The sequence below is a fragment of the Podarcis bocagei genome, assembly GCF_964188305.1.
Source record: "Podarcis bocagei genome assembly, chromosome: 3".
NCBI classification, from domain to species: domain Eukaryota; kingdom Metazoa; phylum Chordata; class Lepidosauria; order Squamata; family Lacertidae; genus Podarcis; species Podarcis bocagei.
In genome coordinates this window covers 13,452,656-13,464,490 of record NC_138127.1, presented here as the reverse complement: position 1 = coordinate 13,464,490, position 11,835 = coordinate 13,452,656, and the positions used below count along the sequence as shown (strand labels likewise).

At 42.5% G+C, this 11,835-nt stretch overlaps 1 long non-coding RNA gene across 3 annotated transcripts in view; it reads left to right on the top strand.

Annotated features, from left to right (window-relative positions):
- Positions 1-9,665: 9,665 nt before the first annotated feature.
- The window catches only part of LOC308584510, a 150,602-nt gene continuing 148,432 nt past the window's right edge, over positions 9,666-11,835 (top strand). For all 3 annotated transcript variants that reach the window (XR_014006862.1, XR_014006863.1, XR_014006864.1), the window contains exon 1: positions 9,666-9,857. This is a non-coding gene — a long non-coding RNA (uncharacterized lncRNA). The remainder of the gene's footprint in view (positions 9,858-11,835) is intronic.

The window sequence follows — 11,835 nt, the reverse complement described above, 5'->3', positions numbered from 1 at the left end:
TGATGTTCTAATCTCGTACAGATTAGAAAAGCATCACATAGCCTAGTTTTATATAACTCCCATTGCTATTGGAGACAACAAAGAAAGGGAATATCTATGAAAGACATGCTGGAAACTGACACAAGAATATTGAAAGCTTATAGCATTTGAAGCATTTTTTTAAAAAATAACCCCAAAAAACAAAACCCTGCATAGAACATGTATTGGTCTGTGGGCTTCTCAGCAGCCTTAAAAGAAATAAAAAATACAAGGAAAATGGATATTCCCCACCCCCACCCGCTTCCCCAGCACTAAATATTTAGTGGTCTTTTCAAACCTTTTGTAATCTCAACTGGAGAAAACACTGAAAGATATTAATTCTTAGCCATGTGTCTCATAAATGAAGGCCATTCTGCTATTCTTAATGGCAAGGCTGAGGCAGCAAGATGTCATTTGCTTTTTTACTCGGTTTTTAAATTGCTTTCTAAATGAACTACAGCTGTGAGGGCCAGGTGCTGTGATCCCTTTAGAAAGATCAGGAAATGATGAAATCCAAAATTTCAAAGTGTGATGGATGTCAGCTCCCGATTTGGTGTGTGTGTGAGGTCACCCTCATGCACCTGGTGCTATCTCCACAACAGCAGCAACGCTTTTCTGTGAAGAGAGAGAGGAAAAAGAAAGAATTAGAGGCACATGTCGAATATCAGTCTAACAATACGAGAAACAGTTCAGAATTATCCCTTTGTTTTCTCCTCGTTTCTAAGACAGGAGTGCTGTTTATGCACACATACTCTTCTTAGAGGTACAGCAGGGCATTAAAATCAAGTTAGCAGTGAAATATCAAAGGTTGGCTGAACAGCAGCAATGTTAAACAGCCTAACATGCAGGAAATCCAGCCTTAGAAAAATAAAGGTTTATTGACTGTTTACTTAATTAGAAACAGTAGCTGCAAGGTTAGGCACACTATTGGCTGAAATTTATGATATGGAATATAGATGGGGTGGGATCTACTATAGCAGTCCTCTTGCTGCCTAGATGCCAGCAATATTAGCTTGCACCAGCAAAACGGTAGCCCAAGGCACATTTACGAGGGAGCAAGTCCCATGTAAAATCAGTAGGATCTATTTCTGAGCAAAGCTGAAATTCTGACCCCACTTAGCTGGGAGGAAGCCCCATGGGACTTACTTCAGAGTAGACATAGAATCATAGAATTGTAGAGTTGGAAAGGACCCCTAAGGGGTCTCAACTAGCTCATACATGACAGATGGCCATCCAACCTCTGCTTAAAAACCTCCAAGGAAGGAGTGTCCACTGCCTCTTGTGGGAGCCTGTTCCACTGTCCAACAGCTCTTATGGCCAGAAAATTCTTCCTGATGTTTAGTCAGAATCTCCTTTCTTGTAACTTGAATCCATTGGTTCGGGTCCTACCCTCTGGAGCAGGAGAAAACAAGCTTGCTCCGTCTTCCTTGTGACGGCCCTTTAGATTTTTTGAAGATGACTATCATATCTCCTCTCAGTCTCCTCTTTATCAAGCTAAACATACCCAATGCATCCTGTTAATAGAATTGTGCGTTTTGTGATTACATACATATTTCCTCTGAACTAAAACCCACTGGATTTTAACATGCCTTACTCCCAGATAAATAGGTCTAAGGATTGCTGCCTCAATGTGTGCTTATCTGCTGGAAAGGAAGTAACAACAATGAATGGAAGTGAAAACAGTGGACAGAGAGAGAACACCCACCCACACCCACCCACACTCTTACACTTAAATATTTTATCTTCATTGTTCAGTCTCATATTTTTCTAAAACACAAATGGGACTTTATTACAAGAAAAAAATGCTTAGGGCAGCATGTACAGTATGTGTATGATCTTTAAAATAGCAGCACACCTGTACTCTTAATGGCAGCATTACAAATGTATGGTTGACTCAGAAGTCATGAATTTACCATCTGGATAAATGGGCCATGCCCTAAGATCATGCATTGAAAAGGTGTGGAGTGAAGTCTTTTAACTACACCATCCGGCAGCTTTTGCACAGTGTCTGTATGTATGCATATGTCAGTGTGAAAACCAGGAGTGCTATCTAATATTACGTGGTTCTGCAGCATCTGAAGAGACTCAGATTGCCCACACCTGGACCGGATCAACACTCATTGTTTTTAACGTTAAGGAAGGGTTAAGGAATGGTTTTGATAATGTAGATGCACACATGACGTCCTGCTTTTAACATTCATAATGTGTTATTACCCTGTCTTTTTTATCGCTTAATTGTTATACAGTGGAACCTCCGGATACGAACTTAATTCATTCTGGGGGTCTGTCCGCACCCCAAAAATTATGTAAATAGAGGCATGCGTAGCGCGATTGAGCACTTCTGCGCATACACGCTCAGCGAAACCCGGAAGTATACACTTCCAGGTTTGCTGTGGCCAGAGGGATGCGTAAGTAGAGATACGACTGTATTGCTAAATTGGTAGTATATCTGCTATATGCACAGGTAACAAAAGACCTGAAGAGAAGGAGGGATGTTACTGCTGAGTAACGGACTGTAGTTTAAAGGGGATGTGTTTTGTTATAGTTACCTTCTTTGAAATGCCCTCATTTCGATATTATGACTTGCAGAAATAATTTTTCGAGAAATGCAATTTGAGTGCAGTTTGGTTACAGCTGGGAGGAGAGTTGAGTCGATGGTTCCGTGGATCAGCTACTTGGTAATTCTGAGCAGGGCTGCTGTCTCTCGTTTTCACATCTCACAGTTTGGGCACAACAGGAGGTGACACTGTTAACTGTTACTCTTTTCACTTACTTCTCTCCCCCCCCCCCAGCTGAACGTAAACATATCATTAGGCAGTTACACTACTCTATATTTAGAGTAGGTTTTTAATGATCTATTAGATAAAACATTGGAGCACAATGGAAATAGCTGAAATGAAATCAGATGACTTGTAAGGATTTGGAAGGGCCTCCTTAAAATTTCGAAAGAGTGCAGGTAAGCTCAGCCTTTTAATTTTGCCGTCCCTGGGATGTGTGGCTTTTGGTCTGTGAATTGATGCAATACAAGTTGAACAGAAAGAGGGTGTGTGTTCTGTGTTCCTTAGCTGCAACTCCCATTTCAAGAACACAAGCAAATGGTCCCATCTGTGTGAGTCGCACTGATTTATTTGTCTACTTGTGGCACATTGCAATCTGGATTATATAAAGTGAAGTGAGTGGGAAAGGCTTGTGGGTGCTTCTAAATTTCGGTGGCTGGAAACTGCAAGAGAGGAGCGTGCTCTAGGACTCAGGTCCTGCTGCAGTCTTCCCATAGGCATCTGGTTTGCCAGTGTGAGAACAGGATGCTTGGCTAAAGGAACCATTTGCCTGTTCCAGAAGGCTCTTCTTAAATTCTTAAAGCTACTACCTTGTGTCAGGGGTTGAAACTAGATGGATTTTTGGGACCCTCATTTTTTAAAAAAGTGTTATAGAAATGATGACACAAATAATCATGCTAAGACTCTGGGAGCCAGTGAAGAACTGATAAGCGTGTGTGTGTGTGTGTGTGTACACACACTTCATTAAGACATGTACACACGTACACATGTGTGTGTACACACACACACACTGTGATGGAGAAGTGAGGTATCTGTGGACTTCCAGATGTTGATGGCCTCTGTTATGTACTGAAGTTCTCACCCTGGGCCAGCAGGGGGATACTGTAGATAGTTATGCAAATGAAGGATCGAAAGTGACGTTCAGTGATTGGATAGTTTTTATGCAAATGAAGGATTGAAAGTGACGTTCAGTGATTGGATAGTTTTAGAAAGTTGCTACAGCAACGTTGTACTGGAGCTCTATATAAGCAGGCTGACTGAGCCCTTCAGTTCAGTTCTGTTCTGGCCTCTGAATAAAGAAGAGCTGTTTGAAGAATTGCTGTGTCGTCTGATATGTTCACCCACAACTTAACAGCCTCTTAACTGTCCTCATCCTCAGCATGGCCAATGATCAGGGATGATGGGAATTGCAGTCTAGCAACATCTGGAGATCTGCAGGATCTGCACCCCTGCTGTGGTTGTATTATATATTGAAAACCACACTGCAGGCTTCACTCTTCACTATATATCTATAGCCAGTCTATGTCTTTTTTTAATAATAATATGTTTTGTGATGGTTGGGTTGTTGCTGTTTTTATGTGCACTTTTATTTGTGAGCAACTTCCAGCAACTCTTACATAGAGAGGAAAGGCAATGATAGGATAGATGAGATATAAATAGGCTATTTGTGTTTGCCCTTACCTTAATTTATAGTAAAGGTAAAGGTAAAGGTACCCCTGCCCGAACGGGCCAGTCTTGACAGACTCTGGGGTTTGTGCGCCCATCTCACTCTATAGGCCGTGGGCCAGCGCTGTCCGGAGACACTTCCGGGTCACGTGGCCAGCGTGACAAAGCTGCATCTGGCGAGCCAGCGCAGCACACGGAACGCCGTTTACCTTCCCGCTGGTAAGCGGTACCTATTTATCTACTTGCACCCAGGGGTGCTTTCGAACTGCTAGGTTGGCAGGCGCTGGGACCGAGCAGCGGGAGCGCACCCCGCCGCGGGGATTCGAACCGCCGACCTTTCGATCGGCAAGCCCTAGGCGCTGAGGCTTTTACCCACAGCGCCACCCGCGTCCCTAATTTATAGTAGCCAGTGACAAATGTGGATTTTGCATTGACTTTTTCTGTGCACTCTGCTGCTGATTAGCTTCTCCAGTCTTTATATTCAGTTTGACCTATCCAACTCAGCTTTTTGACTTCTAATCTGGCAGTTTTCCCAACCATGTGTTTAATCATATGACTCTGTATATTGGCTAAATTAGTTTCAATTCTGTGTGCTACTTCTTCAGCTGGTGTAAATTGGAACAATTCCATTGAAGTCAGTCAAATAATTATTCCAATTAGCATGCGTCGAATATCTGATGCTTAAAAAAAAAATCCTTCCACCTACACAAATTATTAGATCATCCTAAGAGAGTTCAGTTGTTTCATTTTTTTACATTATATTTCAAAACAATGTTTGCAATTCTATGTTCCTGAGTGGGTCCCCCTCCCCCACTTCTCTTCATACTTCTATATCTCTATAGCTTTGGGTGACAAGGATATAACTTGGTTAGTTGTTCAAAAGAAGCAAATATCAGTTCATCCTATTGACTCATTGTTTTTTCTTGGAGATCATTAAGTATACAAGTGAAACAAACTATCCCACACTGGGAACATCCAGATTCAGGTATGTAGCCATGTTGGTCTGATGCAGTCGGGGTGGGGGGTGAATTGTCCAGTAGCACCTTAGAGACCAACTAAGTTTGTTCTGGGTATAAGCTCTCATGTGAAGAAGTGTGCATGCACGCGAAAGCTTATACCAAGAACAAACTTAGTTGGTCTCTAAGGTGCTACTGGACAATTATTTTATTTATGGGAACATCCAGTCACATTTCAAGGAAGTATGCCTGAGCTGAGTGTCAGCCATAGGCATAGAATCATAGAATCATAGAGTTGGAAGAGACCACAAGGGCCATCGAGTCCAACCCCCTGCCAAGCAGGAAACACCATCAGAGCACTCCTGACATATGGTTGTCAAGCCTCTGCTTAAAGACCTCCAAAGTAGGAGACTCCACCACACTCCTTGGCAGCAAATTCCACTGTCGAACAGCTCTTACTGTCAGGAAGTTCTTCCTAATGTTTAGGTGGAATCTTCTTTCTTGTAGTTTGGATCCATTGCTCCGTGTCCGCTTCTCTGGAGCAGCAGAAAACAACCTTTCTCCCTCCTCTATGTGACATCCTTTTATATATTTGAACATGGCTATCATATCACCCCTTAACCTCCTCTTCTCCAGGCTAAAACCTGGAGCATGGAAAATTTGAACTGAGCATACAGTTGCGATTACCCAAAATTGTTTTTGTATTAGATGAAGAGATTTGGCATTTCAAAGGAACCTCTCATCACACCCAAAGGCTTCTTTGCCCCAGAAAATCTAAATGTGGCTGCTCTCTTCAAACACTTCAGCTCATGTTTCTCTTACACCTGATACTTTTATTCCATGGTGAACCCATCTCCACTGTACTCTAAGGATGTGGTTGGCAGGTCATGCCATTAGAAATGGAGAGTTTGCTCAGACACCCACTTCACAAAGGGCAAAGTTTCACATGAACCAATGCTTGTGCGAGTACAGTGGTACCTTGGTTCTCAAACTTAATCCGTTCCGGAAGTCTGTTCCAAAACCAAAGCATTCCAAAACCAAAGCATGCTTTCCCACAGAAAGTAATGCAAAATGGATTAATCCATTCCAGACTTTTAATAACAACCTCCCAAACAAAATAAAAAAATTCCTTCCAGTAGCACCTTAAAGACCAACTAAGTTAGTTCTTGGTATGAGCTTTCGTGTGCATGCACACTTCTTCAGATACATTGAAATAGAAGTTGCCAGATCCTTCTATATAGTGAGAAGGTGGGGAGGGGTATTACTCAAAAGGGTGGTGGGAATGGGAGATTGGCAGATAGCTGAGATGAGCCTGTTGACGACTCTTAACGACTGTAATAGGTCTTACAGGAAAAGGCAAGGGGTGAGAAGGTGAGAAATGGCTTAGTCATGTATAATGGGATAAGAATCCAATGTCTTTGTTCAAACCAGGTCTCTCCATGGTTTTAAGTTTGGTAATGAGTTGCAATTCAGCAGCTTCTCTTTCCAGTCTATTTCTGAAATTCCTTTGTAGTAAAACAGCTACTTTGAGATCTTGTATAGAATGTCCTGGGAGACTGAAGTGTTCTCCTACTGGTTTCTCTGTTTTGTGATTCTTGATGTCAGACTTATGTCTGTTTATTCTTTGGCGTAAGGTTTGGCCTGTTTGTCCAATATAGAGAGCTGAAGGACACTGTTGGCATTTGATGGCATACACAATGTTAGACGATGAGCAATTGAATAGTCCCGAGATGGTATGTGTGATGTTGTTGGGGCCAGTAATGGTGTTGTCCGGGTGTATGTGGCAGCAAAGTTGGCATCTGGGTTTATTGCAGGCTCTGGTGCCAGTGTCCGTGTTAAGTCTGGTTGTAGTATTATTGTGGGTTAGGAGTTGTTTAAGATTGGGTGGCTGTCTGTAGGCTTAAAACCATGGAGAGACCTGGTTTGAACAAAGACATTGGATTCTTATCCCATTATACATGACTAAGCCATTTCTCATCTTCTCACCCCTTGCCTTTTCGTGTAAGACCTATTACAGTCGTTAAGAGTCGTCAACAGGCTCATCTCAGCTATCTGCCAATCTCCCATTCCCACCACCCTTCTGAGTAATACCCCTCCCCACCTTCTCACTATATAGAAGGATCTGGCAACTTCTGTTTCAATGTATCTGAAGAAGTGTGCATGCACACGAAAGCTCATACCAAGAACTAACTTAGTTGGTCTTTAAGGTGCTACTGGAAGGAATTTTTTTATTTTGACTATGGCAGACCAACACGGCTACCTATCTGTAACTGGAACCTCCCAAACAGCGATGGAACATGAATTTTACTATCTGACAAGACCATTGATCCATAAAATGAAAGCAATAAACAATGCACTGCAGTCACACAATCAGTAGCTGAACTGGGTTCCTCTCTCTCTCTCTCTCTCTCTCTCTCTCTCTCTCTCTCTCTCACACACACACACACACACACACACACACACACGAAGAGCCACAAAAAGCAAAATAAATAGCAAAAAGAGACAAACCTCAGCGTAACACTCCAAATGGAAGTGTGGCAGTCCAAACGGAAGCGTAACACTCAAATTACCAGCGTAACACTCCAAACAGAAATGTGGCACTCCAAACAGAAGTGTGGCTCTCAAATCAGAAGCGTAACACTCAAAACGGAGAACGTTCGAATTCTGAAAAAAGTTTGCAACCCGCAACACTTACTTCCGGGTTTGCAGTGTTTATGTTCCAAGTTGTTTGAGAACCAAGGCATTTGAGAACCAAGGCACCACTGTACAGTATAGGCCCATCAACTTCAGTTAACATTAAATGGTGTAGATATGGGATTCACTGGGTTTTTTTCTAGCTGGAACTCACCAGAGCTCAGTTCCAGCACCTCTCAGGTGGGTGCCATTGCCAGTGTGAGAGAATGAGGGAGGCATTCAGGGTGAGTTCCAGCACCTCTTTTTCTAGAAAAAAACAGCACTGAGGGTAGTGGTTTGCACAAAAGCTTGAAGCTTGCCCCGGCACCTTGCTGCATGTAGAGCATGCAAACTGGAGCTGTGTGCAAATCTCCCACAAACTAAAAAGGCTTTTCAGTATCCAGAACTTTAAGAGCACTATTTCCCCTCACATAAATTTCCCTAACTCATATATCATACTACCATTCTCCCAGCCTCAATCCCAATTGGTCCAAATATTTTAAAAAAACATTTTATTACCTTTTTGCATAACTTGATTTCCTTTAATATAGTATTTACAGAGTCTAATATTTGATGTCCAGGATGTTAAACAAACCTGTGGACACTTGACTAGACCTGGAATTCACCTGAGCTCAGAGTAGAGTTGTACCTTAGATCCCAAACGCCTTGGTACTCGGACGTTTGGGCTCCCAAACGCCGCAAACCCGGATGTGAGTGTTCCGGTTTGCAAACGTTCTTTGGAACCCGAATATCCAACAGGGCTTCCATGGCTTCTGATTGGCTGCAGGAGCTTTGTATTTGTGTTAGTTGATAGCACTGAGCTAAGACAGTCTTGTTTCTCTAAGTCAGGCCTAGGCAAACTCGGCCCTCCAGATGTTTTGGGACTACAACTCCCATCATCCCTAGCTAACAGTACCAGTGGTCAGGGATGATGGGAATTGTAGTCTCAAAACATCTGGAGGGCCAAGTTTGCTTATGCCTGCTCTAAGTCATTGAAAGGACTATGCAGGCAGTGGCTGTGTGGCTCAAGAAATGTGTAACATCCATCTTCTTAGTGTACCTAGTAGGAGTGTGCATTAGTCCTGAGTGTACTCTGAATACAAATGCAAATTGTGCTTTGGGGGACTTTTTCTGAAAACATTTTTCTTTATTTTTTATAACGTTTATATACCACTTGATTGTAACCCCCCCAAAAAAAACCCCTCAAAGTAGTTTACTAAGAACATGATCACATCATTAACAAGGAGGTGGGTTCAAATTGGATCAGTTAAAACCGAAACTCTGTTTTGCCCACCATGACATTAAAAAGGAATCTTAAAAAGGCTACTTTCCCCTCCTTACACAAAAGTGGGTGAAATTTGCAGGTAAACCTGCTCCTCCGTAGTGGACAGAGCCTGTCAAACTGAAGACAGGAGATTTCATTCATTTATGTGAAAAGGAGGGAAAGTAGCTGTTGTTTTGCTCCTATGTTATAGTCAAAGAAGTTTTGGTTTTAACTGATCCAGTTTGGAGCAAAGGATGAATCAGAATGGCAACAGAGCAGATTCAAAACAAGACTGAGCTGCTTCCAAATGCTACAGATGTAAGGTGAATCTTGTGACTGCTTGCACACCCCAATATTTGGGGAATGCCCAGACTCATCTGTTTGTGCTGGCAAGGGTGAGGGTTGCAGGAACAAAGAGAGCATTGTAGGCTAAATCACACTCTAAGTTTCTAGACAACTTCAGTGATGATCCCTGAACAGAACTGGCACTTTTTCCTAGATGGAAATATTGCCATACTGTTGAATAATGAATTCTGCATCACATTACTGCTGCTGCTGTTGCTGCCATCTTCAGCAATATGTTGTCTACAGAAGGGTACTTTCGCAACTCTTTTTATACTGATTTCTGTTTATTATTAGCTCTTCTTTTCTGGACAGTTGACATGCATGTTTGAATGAGGGGAAATGGCAACAGAATGGTTGCACGCCTGGAATACTTCACTAGTAAGTGGAACTTTTATGAAGTCCAGTATGTTGAAAGATACACTGATTTTACAGTGTGGTGAACTAATTTTTTAACAAGGGGGGGATGGCTTTGGAGTAGCAAGTAAACTCTACTTGCCAAAGAACAATTTGGAGCACGCTTTAAGGTCTCAATTGTTATTTTGCTGCTGAATCTATACTTGCCGCACACCTGATGTTATATATGATGTCAGGTGGGGAAGGGCGAGTAGGTGGCCATTGTTGGTGGCCAAATTGCAAGCATAGAAGCCCCCCACTGCTTTACAGGGAAGGATTCCTTTATGAGTCCCATCAGGGCAAGGACTTCCACTTCTACAACCAAGTTTCCTCCCTTGCCATGCCAGTGTGTATATAATGTTTAAAGATCTTTCTCTCACACAAGATGATTTTTAAAAACCAAATCTTTGATAAAAGCTTCTAAGATGTGCTTGGTGTTTGATTATCATATCTGATAATACAATTCTGTGATAATATTAGTCATGGCATGTGGGACGGGAGTGTCCAAGGCTTAAAGCTACAATGGGAAATAACTTGCCTATAAGATGAACTGGATGGGACTCAGCTGAATAAATGCTTCAGTGATTCCTGGATTCATAGGAGAGTGCAAAACGAGCCAGGTCTTGTTGAGACCTTGAACGCAACCGTCGAGCATTACCTTCTCCGTGCATTTCAGAAATGACTTGGGGAACCCGTGTTAATCAGCTTAATGCCACCATAAACGTTTTGGAGCATCCCTGCTGTAAAATTGCCAGGTGTTGTCGATTTTCTTTTTTAAAAAATCAGCCACCACAAATGCAACATTTATCTGAGAAGGGGAAACAGTATGCGTGAGCAGCTTCAGAAAACTGAAAAGCATGCACTCTGTTGTTTTTAAGTGCAAGAAACTATTCATGAAGTTGACCAAAAGCTTTGGTTCCAAGGCAGTTATGTGTCTGCTCCGACTTCCAGTAGTAGAGCATCTCCTTGGCATGTAAAATATCACAGGTTTAATGAGTGCTATTTCCAGGCAGGGCTGGGAGAGATCCTGTCTGAAACCCTGAAAAGCAGCTCTCAGTGTATGCAGACAGTATTGAGCTATATGGATCAATGGCTGCCTTATATTCGATATAAGGCAGTTTTCCTATGTTCCTCTACGAGACAAAACATATATGAAAAATCTCATCTTGGAAATGCAGAGGAACATGGAGATGGTCCAGTCAGTGATAGTTCAGAATAGAACACTTCTGGTATTATACATGAAAGAGCCCACAGGTGAGATCTGTTTGGATGCCATCATTAGTTCCTTTTAGAGTTGGCACAGCTTTTCTCACCTTTTGAACATTTTCTTGAGTGTTGAAAAATGGTTCCTTTGTTCCCTGCATTGTGAACATATTGGCAATGTTGGGATAATTATCTCCTCTGTCTCATTTTTATTCATTACCATTGCTGTCCTCAGCTTGACTTGTCCCCATCACCATTTAATTGGATTGATTGTAGCTAGCAACTCAACTTGATGCCACAAGGCTGCACCTAATGTGAAGATGTCAGAGATGCCTAGAAACAAAATCATGTAGGCCATTACAGTCAATAGGATTATAGAGGGATATGAGGTAAATGAGTCTAGTGAGAGTGGAGAAAACCCCAATTCCAGTCCACCTTGGTAAAGGTAAAGGACCCCTGGACGGTAAAGTTCAGTCAAGCTTGACTATGGGGTATGTTGAGGAAGCTGGCATTTTTCCGCATACAGTTTTTCAGGTCGTGTGGCCAGCATAACTAAACTGCTTCGGATGCAACCGGACACCGTGACGGAAGCCAGAGCGCACCGAAACGCTGTTTACCTTCCTGCCTCAGCGGTACCTATTTATCTGCTTGCACTGGTGTGCTTTTGAACTGCTAGGTTGGCAGAAGCTGTGACAGAGCAATGGGAGCTCACCCCGTTGTGGGGATTTGAACTGCCGACCTTCTGATTGGCAAGCCCAAG